This window comes from Balaenoptera ricei, chromosome 9 (genome assembly GCF_028023285.1).
Source record: "Balaenoptera ricei isolate mBalRic1 chromosome 9, mBalRic1.hap2, whole genome shotgun sequence".
Lineage (NCBI taxonomy): Eukaryota > Metazoa > Chordata > Mammalia > Artiodactyla > Balaenopteridae > Balaenoptera > Balaenoptera ricei.
The window spans coordinates 75905688-75922245 of NC_082647.1; the positions used below are offsets into that span (position 1 = coordinate 75905688).

General features: G+C 41.3%; 1 protein-coding gene across 5 annotated transcripts in view; it reads right to left on the reverse strand.

Moving 5' to 3' along the window:
- RAPGEF5 (Rap guanine nucleotide exchange factor 5) overlaps window positions 1-16558 on the reverse strand; it is a 219423-nt gene that overhangs the window by 109908 nt on the left and 92957 nt on the right. The window lies entirely within an intron of this gene.

Here is a 16558-nt window from a genome sequence, read left to right on the forward strand (position 1 = left end):
CTGTTACATAATGAAGGAAGCATGATTTTTTCAATCTGAAGTGTAGTTGATTTACAATGTTGTGTTAGTTTCAAGTGTACAGCAAAGTGATTCAGTTATACATATATACTTTTTCAGATTATTTTCCATTATAGGTTATTACAAGACACTGAATACAGCTCCCTGTACTATACAGTAGGACCTTGCTATTTATCTATTTTATATATAGTAGTGTGTATCTGCTAATCCCAAACTCCTTATTTATCCATCACCCCCCCTTTTCCCTTTGATAACCATAAATTTGTTTTCTATGTCTGTGAGTCTGTTTCTGTTTTGTAAATAAGTTCATTTGTATCATTTTTTTAGACTCCACATATAAGTGATATCATATGATATTTGTCTTTCTCTATCTGACTTACTTCACTTAGTGTGATAATCTCTAGGTCCACCCATGTTGCTGTAAATGACATTATTTCCTTCTTCTTTATTACTGAGTAGTATTCCATTGTATATATGTGCCACATCTTCTTTATCCGTTCACCTGTTGATGGACACTTAGGTTGCTTCCGTGTCCTGGCTATTGCAAACAGTGCTGCTATGAACACTGGGGTGCATGTACCTTTTCGAGTTAGAGTTTTCTCTGGCTATATACCCAGGAGTGGGATTGCTAGAGGAAGCACCATATTTTATATTTGGATTGTACAGAGCACTGTTACCCCAAAATCCCAAACTATGGAGTCCTGAATCCACCTCTTCTCCCATACTTCCCCAGCATCTCCCTATCCAAGTCCTTGTCACCCTTTCTGCACCGGTGCAATAACCTCCTACCACAAAGCCCCTGATTCCAACCTCTCCCTAATAAAATCGGGCTTGAGCACACCTGCTAAATAATCAGTCTCAAAAAATATAACAGTAAGTGCTCTGCTTTGGCCTCTGTATCACTTATCTCACCAAGTCTGAACACTGTTCATCACAGAAGGTCTTCCTTGAATTCTCCAGCTTCCTCCTCATCTCCAGCTTCACCCTGATATTTAACATCAGAATGTATTATACCCAGCTCTGATCCAAACTCTAGGATTTCATTATTTTTCTCCTTGTATAGCTTGCTCTTCCATTTTAACAAATATGTACTTAGTACCTACTAGGTGCCTGGCACTTGGGTTATTCCTGTGAACAAGATAGGTAAACTCCTGACCTCATGAAGTACACATACTAGCTGGGGAGATAGCTAACAACCACTGTTCCAACTAGTAACAATCATAATTATTACAATAATAATGTTTAAAAATAAGATGGGATTAAAGATCATGATAAATGGTGAAATGACAGAAAACCAACTGGGGGAGGTCATTGCGGAGAGCAGGCCATGTACGGCGCTTCTCTGAAGAAGTGATATGTGGGCTGAGACCCAAGGTTGAGACGGAGCTGCCCAAGACAGGTAAGAGTGATGCAAGACAAGCCTGGAGAGAGCATGGACCATGGTCAATTCAGATGTTAATCTAAGAACATGGTGGTGGTGGGGGGGCACCAAGGAATTTAAAAATCGGGAACTGCATGATGTGTCTACTTTCAAAGGTACTTTTTGCCTGCTTTGTGGAGACCAGACTTACGAGGAGCAAGAAGGAAGCAGGGAGTCCAGTTAGGTGACCGTGGCTTAACATCTGGCCTAGAGATAACCAGAGCATGGACCAGGGAAGCGGCAATGAGCTGAAGAAACATGGAGGATTTGAACTGTGTTTTTTTTTTGTTTTTTATTCTTTTTAATTAATTAATGTATTTATTTATTTATTTTTGACTGTGTTGGATCTTCGTTTCTGTGCAAGGGTTTTCTCTAGTTGTGGTGAGCGGGGGCCACTCTTCATTGCGGTGCGCGGGCCTCTCACTGTCATGGCCTCTCTTGTTGCAGAGCACAAGCTCCAGACGCGCAGGCTCAGTAGTTGTGGCTGACGGGCCCAGTTGCTCCGCGGCATGTGGGATCTTCCCAGACCAGGGCTCGCACCCATGTCCCCTGCATTGGCAGGTGTATTCTCAACCACTGCGCCACCAGGGAAGCCCCTGAACTGTGTTTTTGAGTTCATTTGGCAATGAACTGAATATGAGAGGCAGGGGACTGTGCAGGTGGGGGAGGGAGATGAGTAAGAAAAAGTAATCCAGGGTGATATGTAAGTAGAATAAGGCACTGCTCATACCCACTGTACCACTTATTCTTCCTGCCTTCTCCATCAAAATCAGGCCCCAGACATAGCAACCTCACTGACAGTGAGGTCGCCCACTGGACTTCTGGATTCAGTTTGCACTGTTTTGTGTACCATGCTCTTTGCTCTGTATTTTTAAAAATATTATTTCACATACCTTTTGCTTTTATATGCCTTTTATGCCCACTGCATGGCGCTTATGATGGCACCCACCTAAAATGCTGTGCATGCAGCATGAGCTCTGTAAAAATTAACTGAGATGAACAATTTCTCTCCAAGTGACCAAAATGGCACAACTTGACTACACCTGCATATATGAGCTACGTCTTTCATAACCATTTATGAAAAAAGAGGGGAGGGAAAGTCTTCTGTTAAATTCCACAGGTAACTAGGATAACTCCTACCAGCTGAGCATTTAAATTTATTTATTTATTTATTTATGGCTGTGCTGGGTCTTCGTTTCTGTGCGAGGGCTTTCTCTAGTTCTGGTGAGCGGGGGCCACTCTTCATCGCGGTGCGCGGGCCTCTCATTATTGCGGCCTCTCTTGTTGCGGAGCACAGACTCCAGATGCGCAGGCTCAGTAGTTGTGGCTCATGGGCCCAGTTGCTCCACGGCATGTGGGATCTTCCCAAACCAGGGCTCGAACCCGTGTCCCCTGCATTGGCAGGCGGATTCTCAACCACTGCGCCACCAGGGAAGCCCAGCTGAGCATTTAAAGGCAAGGCAGGAACAGCGGAATCGGGCAGAAGCTTTTCTTCTACTTTCAACAAAATGTTCCATTGACGCTACTGTGGCCCAATTAGGAGGAACTTTAAGAATAAAGAAAAACACTCCTGTTTTCTTTGAAAAACTAGAGGCAGGAACGAAAAGGGGAAAATAAAATACAAAATAACATCTGAAATTCCCCTTAAAAATGCAATGGGCTGTAGAAATAAGCAAACTAACAACTAATATAAGAAGCCTTTCCTCATCCTGTAATGGGGAATTATGTTTTTGGAGGGCAATTCAGTAATATACCTACAGGGGACAACTTGGCCCACATGAAGTATCCACCGTACGTTGGCACTTAATATATGCTTTATTTGAATTTTTGCCCTTTAAAGTTTCAGTTTTGATGAAAATAAAGAAAATTAAATTTTGAAGTATTTTTGCCTATTACATTCATGTTTTTGTTTCTAAAACAACAATGTTCTGGTGTCTATGCACTTCTTTTTCTCACCTTATTATACTGCAGCATACAATATGCAGGACAGTGAATAGCAATTTCATGACTGAGAGTTCACACTATTTTTTGAGATTTAGGCATAATTCTTAGTACATATAAATAGAACCAAAGGAAGAAGAGATTAGCAGAAAAGCATACTTGGGATAAAATAAAAATTCAGTCCTGTATTTCTAGCTTATCCTCAACAACAATGCTACATTTCTTATCACATATTTGAAGACCTCAAAATGTGTTGCCCAGAGTTACATGTTGGTTAACAGAGCAAGAATTAGAAACACAAGTAAGTTAAAGGCACGTGGCAAAGGTCACTCAGCAACTGATTGCAATGTGGGTAATGAAGAGACACTCAAAAGTTCTAGTAGACTCTTAACCTCAGCACCTTGATAATGAAGAAAAGAGTGTGGTCTCTTATAATACGTAACATAATTTTATTGGAAATACTGAAAATAATATGATTCCAAGAATGCATTTTAGCCAGGGTTTCACATACACCACTTGGGGAAAACACCTTATTTATCGTGGGCTTCAGAGGATTTTATAATCACCCCCATGAAGTCTCATGGACCACATAGTTAGCCACCTAAAAGGGAATGCCTTGTTGACCTTTTACTGTGAGATTAATGTCTAGGAATACATTAAGGGGCAATTTCTCTTCGTGCCTTCTCATAGTGCGGCTCGTGGTAGAACAAGGAGGAAGCAGTTACTTGGATTCATGAACTGAGTTCGTTTATCTGATCAGAATAAGAATATGTTGGGGGAAACTTTCCTATGCAAATATTGATTCTGGGACAGTTCCCTCCAGTGGAACACAGATGCAGGAATGACTGCTTCTGGGACTGAGGGAAGCTCGAAGCCGCACTCTGCCAACACAAACCATCCATCCCCTTATCTTTCAACACACAGAGTCCAAAAACCAGAAAAGACCTTTGAAAATAACTTACCACAACAAAAGTGACAGCACAAGCTCTGAAGCGTATGCTTTGAATGGTAAACATGAGAGCCCTCGAGAGAACTAAGACTATATGTGGATTAATTAGCACTAATTCACATAAAAGTACTTAGTTTAATTGTATCTATTTGTAAGTTAGCCAAGAGCAATTCAAGAGGAGTTACTGGTGACAGCCTCGGAGGATGCCAGGGCTCGCCTGAATGTCACTTTCTTGCTGCCTTGGGGACAACAGGCTCTCTCTCCCCACGACTTACTGGGATGGTTGCTAAGAAAACTCTCCCAATAACTCTGTCAATGTATACACTGATGTGTATAAAATTGATGACTGATTGAAAAAAAAAAAAAAAAGAAAAAGAAAAAGACTGACCTCCCTGAGGAAGAGGGGATTCTGCAAGCCCGCTGCCTTCAGACGTGAACTGCAACAAATCTCTTTCCAGACTGTACAGACTGCAGACTTAACCTGCAGATTTTAGACTTGCCAGCCTCCACAATCATGTGGGCCAATTCCTTAAAAGTAAATCTCTCTCTCTCCCCGCTCCTCACTCTTAGAACTATATAGTTCCTGGGCAACCCTCTGAGAATAAGGTGCATTGCCCACAGCCCTGAGTTTTCTAATATTAGTGGTGAGATATTGGCATAATTTATTGTTTGTTTTATTTTTTACTAAAATATTGTACAAAAAAAAATAACTCTGTCAAAACTATTATTTAAACACAAAGGGGACTGATACTCTTTCAGAATGATGCTTACTTAATTTCTGATCAATTGTGTAAAGGTCGAAGCCAAATCAGCAGGTCATTAAACACAATGATTGTAATGCACTATGTGACTAGAGTTGCGAGCGTTCTTTAAGGATCAACCAAACTTTTTTTTTTTTTAATTTACAAACCAACCAAAAATCTTACTACAGACAGAAATTTAGCACTTCAAGTTCCAATGTGAGAAATCAGCAAATACAGTTGAGAAAAATAATTCATTGAGTAACTTGCCAAGAATTAAAGTTCTGGCAATAATGTCCTCTTTCACCTATGTGGTATTTTTTACAGAGGGATAGCTGTTTCATGAAGGGTCTCATCTGATGTTCACACAACCTGAATAGTTGGGCAAGTAAAATCATCCTCATCTCATAGACGAGGTGAAGGAACCTGTCCTGGTCCTCCCACATACAATGTATGTATCTGTGGCAGTTCAAGTCGCCCTCGGTCAAGGATGGAGCAGAACAGGCTGGTCAAACTACACGTCTGCAAATCCATTCATGTGCATCCTGACCAGGATTTCTTTTCATTTCTTTTTTAATGAAATAGAACAGAATACAGTAGAAAGAATAGGAAAAAAAATTAAAAGTCAAAGGCATTGCAACTTGTAAAGTATTTTTCACAAATGTGAATTAGGTATGTGCCAGGTCAAGCTCTTTTGTGTGTTCTGTGGGTTGTGAACATAAAAATGTTAAGAAAACACAGAGGTGTTTTCAGGCCACAAGAGGCAGAATCTAGTTCCTCACCATCCAAGTAACCAGCTATTTTTTGGTACCATTCCTGGAGAAAGGTCATTTTGTTTATTTTAGGAGGCCTCTCAACAAGACTCCATCCACATTCAACAAGGAGTGTATTCCCCGTGAAAGGGCATGGAACTGAGCTGCCAGCAAGATACACTGTTAGAGTACATTCATTTTTAGTTAACAACATACAATCACAAATGCTTCCAAACGCTCAATCTTTTCTAATCTTTAAAAAGTAAGGGAAAAAGCAGTTGCAAGCCTCAATGCATCACTATATATGTTTTTGCAGGAAAATTTGAACAATAGTGGTCAGTAGTCACCAATGAGTCATTCCATACAGTATTTTTATTATTTTTTTTTTTACTGTTTAAAGTTTTGTCTGTTTTTTTTCCAGTTTTATTGAAAAATAATTGACATACATCACTGTATAAGTTTAACGTGTACAGCATGATGGTCTCATTTACATATATTGTGAAGTGTTTACTATAAGCAGTTCAGCTAACACCCATCTTCTCTTATAGATACAGTAAAAAGAAAAGAAACAAAAGAAAAAGGAAAAAAAATTCTCCTTGAGATGAGAACTCTTAGGATTTTCTCTTAACAACTTTCCTATGTAACATACAGCAGTGTCAGCTATAGTCATCATGTTGTACGTTACATCCCTAGTACTTAGTTATCTTCGAACTGGAAGTCTGTGTCTTTTGACCACCTTCCTCCATTTCCCCCTCCCCCAACCCTCTGCCTCTGGTAACTATAAGTCTGATGTCTTTTTCTATGAGTTTGGTTTTTTCTATATCCATTCATCCATTGATGTACACTTAGGCTGTGTCCATGTCTTGGATACTGTAAATAATGCTGCTGTGAAATGGGGGTATAGATATCTTTTCAAGTTAGTGTTTTCATTTCCTCTGGATATATTCCCAGAAGTGGAATTGCTAGATCACATGGTAGTTCTATTTTTAATTTTTTGAGGATCCTCCATACTGTTTTCCACAGTGGCTGCACCAATTTACAATCCCACCACGCTTCACTATTATAATCTGGCCCATCCAGTGCCATTTGAACTTCACTTTGAAAGCTGACCAATGACCACTGTATCTTTGTCCCAGTCTGTTCAGCCTGTCAGCTGAACTTGAGACTGTTGTTTTAAAATTCTTTTCTGGGTCCTTATCATGTTGAAACCCTGAAAATGCAAGTTTTCTGCAGGCTCTCTTTTCTCTCTTTGCCTCTTTCCTCAGTGATCTTATCTGTTCCTATGGTTTCAACTTTCCCTGTTATGCGGGTTATTTCCAAAGCTGTGTGTACATCTCTGCCCTCTTCTCTGAATTCCAGGCCCGCAACTCTGGTTACACACTGAGGATGTTCATTTCACAGACCGTCACATGTCTGCTCCGTACAAGCTGCTACGATAGGTGTAGTGGTACCACCTCTGCCCTCAAGAAAGAGTCATCTATTTAGTAGGATGTGAGGACACAAAGGTCTGAAGTCACATGCATCACCCTCACTATATCCCACAAGCCTCTTCCTCCTCCGGGGGCCTGTTCTTTAGTTCAGATCGCCACCAGGCGTCTTCATATTCTTCCTTCCCCTCATCCCTCACATCCGTCTCTCACTACATCCTGTCACTTGTACCTCTGAAACGTTTCTATCCCTCTCCCTCCCTGCCACTGTCATAGCTCATGACCCCGCCACCTCTCACTGGGGCCACTGCCATAGCTTATCAGCTAGCCTCTCCCTCAATACATTCTCCACCCAGATGTTCCACTTCCAAATCGCCAGTCTGATCCTGCCACGCCCCCCCAATCCCTTTAGACTACTGCCTCTCACCACTTGGAGAACATGACAGTCACGCAGGGAGCTCAATACCAACTCAGACTCCACAGCCCGATCCCAGCATCTCTGATGCAGTAGGGCTTCGCCCAAGTTTGTGCAGGTTTGAGAGTTTTGACACCTGGGATCCCTACTCTATTAAACACTGGCCATCATTCAGGCTGAAGCCTCAACCTAGCCTTGAAGGCTGGGCATTTGGGTCTCACACTCTCCCAGGGCACGCCCCACATTTCTTTGTTTCTAGCCTGGAATGCCCTCGTTGCCACCTTCACCAGGTGAAATTCTTGTCCACTGTGCTCTCCAGCTCAAACCCCATCCCTCTAGTGAGAACCCTTCCGCGTCCTCACGACCTGTACCCCTGGCCCTCGACAAAATGGAGAGTCCTTCCTTCCTGGCCTAACAAAGCTCTTTTTCTATACAGTTATGCTTTTTCATCTCAGTATTTTATAACTAGCTACACAAACATCTGTCTTTACTAATCTACATCACGAATTCCTCAAGGGGAGAGAATAACTTCTAGAAACTGTGCTGCTGAGTATTGGTCTACTTAACTGAACAAAGGTGACCAATTCAGAAACAAACAGATACAAATAGAATAAAATGCCACACCCAGTTTGAGGGAGAGGGTAAGATTATGAAAGAGACTTCAAGGAAAAGGTAGATTCTGACACATGAACGAGGTGGTGAGGAAAGGCAGTCTACGCAGAGAATCGGTATAAACAGACGTAAGGTGTAGAAAAGCACGGGATGGGACCAGGGAACAGGACAGTGTTGGGAAACAGTAGAGAACAAAGCTGGAAGAGTTAGTTGGCCTTGGATGTTAGGCTGAGGAACTCAGAAGTCATTTAGCAGCAAGTGAGGCGATGTGAGCAAAGGAAACATCACCATCATTACGCTACACATGTATAGCTCTTGAGCTCTACCTATATTCAAGACACAGGCTCTTAATGTGGATTATCCCATTTAATCTTTTCCATACCCCTCTGGTAGAGGTAGTGGCAAGGATGGACTGAAGTATGTGGCCACTGTGGGCAGGTTAATAATACTTCTTTTTTTTTTTTGGGCTGCGTTGGGTCTTCGATGCTGCACGCGGGCTTTCTCTAATTGCGGCGAGCGGGAGCTGCTCTTCGTTGTGGTGCACAGGCTTCTCATTGCGGTGGCTTCTCTTGTTGCGGAGCACGGGCTCTAGGCACGCGGGCTTCAGTAGTTGCAGCACACAGGCTCAGTAGTTGTGGCTCGCGGGCTCTAGAGCACAGGCTCAGTAGTTGTGGTGCACGGGCTTAGTTGCTTCACAGCATGTGGGATCCTCCCGGACCAGGGCTCGAACCCGTGTCCCCTGCATTGGCAGGCGGATTCTCAACCACTGCGCCACCAGGGAAGCCCCTTTAATACTTCTTTAGGCCAACATTTGTTAAATATCTACTCAGTAGGGCTCGTGAGAAACTTAGTTTCTCTTAATAAAAGGTGAATACCACTTCCTGGAATTTAGCAATTTACTTCTTTTGAACTGTCTCATTTGGTCATTTTTTTGGACACTCTTAATTCTCAATTTTTCCCACACATAATTTTGCCAACACACTTAGTAAGGAGAGAGGAAAACTGTGTACATGGATAAAATCCTGCTGCCCAAATCCGGCCACACCCCATGCGAGACTTGGTTTCACAATGATCACTAATTACCAACCGAAAGCGAGTACATCTACAGGTTGCTGGGCTGCCTTGGTGCGCCTTCAGCAATGTGTTTATGTTCACTGACAGAGTCCTCATCAGTGATACTCAGACCCAGCAAGGAGCACGAACATTTCTAGCAGACATGATCAAATGCCGAGGCCAAGGCAGAATCCATTTACATTTTAACAGTTATTCAATTCATTTCATATAGAAATCTGAGTTAAATGAGATAATACGTCTGTTATCCCAGTGATGGTACAGGGTAGATATATGGTAGGCCTTCTCCTTAATCAGATTCCAAGTGCTATTATGATTATCCTCATTTTACAGATGAGAAAACTGAGACTGAGAGATGCTAAATAGCTTGCCCAGAAGTACACAGGCAGTCAGGGGAGGAGATAGTTAAGTACCCAGATCTGACTCTTTATCTGCTCCAATATACTATTAAGATTTAAATTGTTTGAAAACGTATTGAACCGGAGTAAGAAAACAATGAAAATGAGATGTTTATTACAAACAATCTAAGCAAGAATTGACTTGAATTTCCTACTAGGACTTCAGTCTCTTTGAAAATTAGAGCCATAATGACATACTTATTTTTAAGCTCTCCTACACATCCCCTCCCCTCCAACTCTAGCCATGCCTCCCAACCCACGGATTTGTACAGAGCAGATGATAAATGTTTGCTGCGTAAAAGAAATGTATTACTTTTTACTAACATGTGAATATAGGTGTGCTGATAATTCTGGAAATTCTCGGCACCCAGACATCATCATCAGTCGAGAGTGTGGAGGCTAGAATCACTGCCATCTCCCCCATCAGACGCTCCACAATCCTCACACTTGGCTGGAGGCACCTCAAGCCACTGAGAGGGACTCTGGCTGCTTCCCTGCCGCCTGACTGACTGCATGATTTATCCCTGCCCTCAGGCACAGAGGATTCCATTTCAACTCTTAGGCCTTTGTCTTGTAGTTGAGGCGGCCCTCCAAACTTCCTTTCCTCCACTTCTTCACAGGTTTTTACCTGTTAGGTGTTTTTTTTGGAGTAACATTTAATACATGTCCAGCCAACGGAAAAGTTATTCAACAGAGAAAAATGATAACGTCACCAGAGCAAAGTGTATCCTTTAATTAGAACATAAATATTTGCTCCATTGGCAAGGGTAAGAAAGAGCTCACCAGTACCTGAGCCCAGAAGCCTGTTCCCTTGCCCTTCTTAAGAGGAAATGTACCAGAAATGAACAAGTTTCCTTTTAATGAAAAGAGGGCTTGTATACAATCCAACTAAAAGAAAACCTCAATGAAAAACAATCGAATTGATCTTAGCAAAAATTTTCTTCAACATTTTTCTCCGGAGACAGAAAGGTTTTCGTTTTTTAAGTGCCTTTCAAGGACTGTGTTCTGGTGACAGGACAGGTTCAGGCTGATCACATGATAAAAGATATGAGCATCAATGATGCTCAGACACTGCAAGATATTCATTCATTAAAAAAGATCCTAGTGTACTCCACTACTCTGTACAGTTTCGCTCAGCAATCAAAATTTTAAAAGATCTATCTCAGGGAGTAAAAGAAAATTATTTCTAAGCCTAACTACGTGCCAGTGAGAAGCTTCATGCTTTAGGCCATCTAACTCTCTCCCACCCCCAAGAGCCCCAGAGGCAGGTGCCCTTTGCTCCATTTCACAGAATAAGAAAATGAGCGTCTGGAAGCCACTACTTCACAGTAAGGGACTAAGCCAGAACTGAACCTGAGTCTCTTAATTTCCTTTTCACAGCTAAGAAATTCTGCCTCAGGGACTGTAAACCAGAAAACACAACAGGTCAGATCTACATGGACACTCTTGTTAACTAAGGTTTTACAGTAGACAAGAAACCTACATTTCAAAAATAACATTTATTACAACTTTGTGCTACTCATATGATGCTCATTCTTTTTGTTGTTGTTGTTCCTGAAAGGTCAGCAATTATACTGCTGAAGCTTCCCTTGACATCACAGTGAAATTCTAAAACATACAGAGGAACCACCAAGAATCCCCTAAGAGTCCTTGTGTTTGCAAATACAAGCAAAGACACCAAACAGTACAATCGATCGATCGATCAATCAATCAATGGCGGGGGTGGGGAGCAGACAGGCCAAGAGGAGGCCAGGAAAGAAGATTTGAAAAATTTCCTCAACCTTCATTGAAATCTATCCCGCTAAAATTTAAAGAAATTTCCTTTTATTACACAGTTGGGAAAAAATACAGCATCATTCCTAAGCTATTTCTAGTATACGACCTTTGTCAAGTGATATCAACTCACCAACCTTGAACCTCATTACTTGCAAAAGAGGATTATAATAACCATGACCCCACAGGGTGGGTGTGGGGAAGAAAGGATGGAGGTCAAGGGCTTAATCAAGGGTAGCTACTATTTATGGTATAAAACATGTAATGTGCTTTTTTCTTTTGAATTTTCATCCTTGGATGGAAACTTTTTCCTAATCAGACCCACCTACAGCTGGGGTAGAGCAGAAGATAAGGAGCATAAAAATGAAGCCAATATGGATAAACAACAAGGTCCTCCTGTACAGCACAGGAAACTATATTCAATATCCTGTGATAAACCACAATGGAAAAGAATATGAAAAAGAATATGTATATATGTATAACTGAGTCACTTTGTTGTACAGCAGTAATTAACACAACAGTGTAATTCAACTATACTTCAATAAAAAATAAATAAAAAACTTGAATATAAAAAAAAAATGAAGCCAATAACATTTGTATTCCGACACCCAAGGTAGAATTGTGCAGCAAGACAACAGACTTGAAAGGGCAAAATCTGCAGAGAATATCACCTTCCTTTGCACATCAAGAACCAACTCTAGAAGTCTCAGATGACAGATCTCTTTTCTCCTGGGATGGCTAAGCCACAGGTTTGTTCCCCTCAAGGGGACAGTCAGGAAGTAATGGGCTAGAAAAGCTCAAGGCTGTCCCCGTGTTGCTGCAAGTGGACCGTGGGCTGGGGCAGGGGAAAGAGGTAGCAGAGACAGAAGGTCAGAGCAGCAGTCCTGATTCCCCCAGGTGGGCTTGGGCTCTGAGGCTGAGGTCAGTAGGTGGTTGAAGGGACACTGACCGCGGGTGCTGGTTTACACACTGACAGGGCCGTGGCACACAGGGGAGACTGCCTTGAAGTCTACCCCAGCCCCACGCAGGGGCCAGCAAACACACAGTGGATCAGCCGTGAGCATCGTAAGGCTAGGGGCAAACAAGGGGCAGAGCTTACTTTTCTGAGTTGCTCTTCTTTCCCTGACTGGGAAGTCTGCAAGGACTCAGAAGTGTCTCCATGGCCTGGGGAACAGAGGCCTGTGATGGAGCCTGCCCTCAAAAAGGGCCAGGGGCTGCTTGGAGCATGTAGCAGGGAAGCAGTGGGGATTCAAGTTCCAGCAAGAGGCAATATGGAGCCGAAGAGCCAGGAAGGTCCAGACACTGACCCAGCCAAGATGGGCCCCTGACTGCCGCTGCAAATCCCACAAGGCAGCAGCCACTGGCATGGGCACCTCTGCAGAGACCAGAGGAGCCCAGGGGCACCATGGGGCTCCAACCACCCTCACATGCCAGAAATCAAGTGGTCCAAGAGAGGAGATTTAAACTAGGTCCAGGCAGGACCAACATCCTGAACAGACCATTTACCACAAAAATAGTTCAAATCAGAAACAGCTGAAATATTGCTCACTGGCAGTAGATAGGACCATATAGCATAGTTGTTGAAAATGAAGAACAAAGCATTTCCCACCTATATTTCAGTGCAGTGAATAACTCTGACAATCTGTTACATTATCATTTTTGAGTATTAGTGTAAATGCTCCAATGGCTCATAAAATAAAATAATTGCATAAGATTACCAGATAAGAAAATCAAACCAGGATATATGTGGAAAGAAAAAAGTTTTGATACAGCATTGGTTATCAGCCCAAACTACTTCTCACATCCGTGATGAAGGCACTAAGCCAGACATATTTCCTCTCAAATAAAAGTGTATGTATTTTGACTTTTCATATAAAATTGATAAAACTACTAGACTGTCCATTTGGTTACAAGACTAACCCTGAAATTATTTGATTCATTTAGGCCTAATGTTACTAGTAAAATGAAGCAGCTTCAACAACTTGGATTTAGGTACAAATGATAAGCCTGAATTCCACACCTGTAGTTTCAGTGATGACTCTGAGAGGACCAAAGGGTCGAAGGTGCCCAGTGTCCAAGCCTACAGCCTAGGTGTGCTGGTCTAATGCCATGAGACCAGATGATGGAATCTGCTCCTTCCCTGACCAGACAAGGTAGACAGACACTCCCCAGGGCCCACAGGCTGCTTGGAACAATGCCCACCAACCCACCTCCACTGTCAGCAAGAGGGGTTCCCAACCATGGCCTACGGACAATCTCCAATCTCCCCTAATGCCCCCCCACCTGAAGGTGGAAGTTTGTTTTGTTACTAATATATGATAAATTGTGTTTGCTCTATAAGGTCCCCCTCAGACAGAGGAAAAGAACCTTTACTTAGCTCTTCCTTCAGAACTATGATATAGAAATGGGCCTTTTAAACACATGAAAACAAAACTAAAAATCAAAATGAAGAAAACAGGAACATATAAAACTAAGATGGCAATTCTATTTGTCATGCTTTTCTCTCTATTGCAGTTAGAATGGAAGATAATGGGCAACATCTCTAAAAACTTCCATCTGTTCCGAAGGGTAGAAAGATAACAATCTCACTATAACAGCTATCACTGAGGAAGAAAATCTTAAATAGCTTATTAATTTCTGGATTTAGGTTCTAATTCCATAATAACACCAATGAAAACATATTGTAAAATCTAAAGAGCTAATAATTATACAGTGTCCTTCTTGTTATCTCCACATGCCTATACGTGGAATACCTAGAATGCATCTTAAAATAAAAAGATCAAATGTTTACTGAAAAAAAAAATAACATTAATCCCAAATTTCTCACAGTCATTTTTCTACTAGAAAACAATAACATGATAAGGTGTAAACTTCCTCCATTAATTTTAATAGGTCTTAAAGCAAATGCTTTGTTTCTATTAAATGTTTGCATTTTTAATAGACAGAAGTTAGCCCCTTTTTGGCAAAAGGAGAACCAGACAATCTCTTTAGTTCTGTCAACTTGGAGAATTTATGAGATATGGCTTTGGTTCAGGTGTGCTTATTTAAAGCCAAGGTTAAATTCACTTCCTCTTTAAACTAGTGGAACACCCCACCCCCGCACAAATGTCTTCCTGGTAAGTTTCGTATAGAAACTTCAGTGAGAATGTTTGCTTATTCCTGAGTCTGCCCACCAAATAAAGCTTGGTAATAATTCTCTTCATTTACAAAGGTTTTACTGCCAGTGCCATGAGAGCTTTTAATTCTGTTACCATTCCCATGACAAAATTTCCATTCAGCTCAAGAAAGACTAAAAAGTTGGGCAGCTGTCCAATAAATGAGTTAGTAGCAAAAGCATAAGTAACATTTTGATTCCCTCTACCATGCTTGGTTCATGGGACCAACACCCTTCATAAAACACCAACTCGCTCTCTGAGACTGCAGATCACACAGACTTCAGAACGTGTTTGTCAAAACACGGCATCTAAATCACCTAGGAGTGAAGAGTGGTTAAAATTCAGATACCAGGGTCTCCATCCAAACTTAATTGCAGTGGGGGAGGCATGCTGACAGGGCAGGAATTAGCAGTATTAACAAGTGCTGCAGGTAACTGCTAGGCAAATTAAATTTGAGGAACCCTGCTTTAGAAAAACAAAATTTCATTTAGCTAACGAGGAATTCTGATGCAACTGGTCAGAAGGAAACCTAGGATTATTCTTTAAAATATCTATCCATCTCTGTTTCCTCATCTCCAACAAAAAGACTTATGTCAAAATGTATATGCTGAAGCTGAAGTTGTACAATATAAGCCTTCATTGTCTCCAGGGTCAAAATTTCTATCACCAATCTCATTCCAAAAACAGATTTCAATCACTGCAGTATTAAAAATGCAGTATTTTTATAACTATCTGAAAATCGCAAGTAGCTAGAACCACAATTATCTAGCCACTTACAAAGACAATGTCTTAGTAAGAAATTCTCAAATGCTAAGTATTTATGGGTCACATAAATGGAAAGAATAGTATGTTAAGTAAATTTCACTTTTTGTCATCACGGCATCACTTTTTCTGGTAGGATTCAGCTGAATCAAATTGTGTGCTTTGCGTTACATACTATAGCACGTTATTTAACTTATATTCGTACACACTGTGCCCGTGTCATTTTCAGTTTTACTGAGAACAGCTCCATTTTCATGGCTGTTTATACAATTAGTCTTTTAATGTGACGAATGATGGACAATACCTGGGTTATGTGGCCAAGACAAAGATTTCCCTTGATAGCCCTTACTTGTCAATACAAATGACAGCAGAGAATATTCCCTGAATGGGGGGGTGGAAAGAGGGCCCTGTGTAGATCTTCACTAAGGAAAAAGTCTAAAAATAAAAAAATGTTTGGAAAAGAAATTAAGTTATCAGCAGTTGTTATTCTTACATTCTTACTAAATAGACAGCAATGTATGCTTAAGAGAAGTAAAGCTGCCCAGTACTTGGTACTTAGGACCTGACCTCCAGGACGAGCACGGCCCCTAGCATCAACAAAGCCCAACCTTTCCTTTTATAAAAAATGGAAACTGAGGCTGAGGGAAGCCAGTGACTTGCCAGAGTGAACACTGGCCAGTGTAAGAATCAAAAGATTTCCTGACTACATGCCCAGGCCTGCCAGATCTGGTAGCAGACTGTGTTCACCAGACCACAGAATTTCATAACTTTATAAACTTTATAAAAACAGCATATAGCAAGGATTTCTCTTCTTAAGGAATATTTTAGTTCCTAAGAGGTCATTTTAGCCATTAGCCATAGCTTTCCATTTAATTATCCAATCTTCTTTTTCTTTTAATATTTCCTTAACTATTCTAATATTTAATATTTTAAAACATCTACAGACTGCTTTTATTTGGTACCTTAGGGGTATACAGAGAAGCAGTCATAACATTATAAATTGTAAAAATGGATCACAGATCAATCCCCCTCCCTGCCCTCACCCATGCACCCCACCCCCCATCAATGTAAACCTTTATTCGAGCCCACAGAATTAGTCAGATACAGGGTTTTAAGTGGATGCTC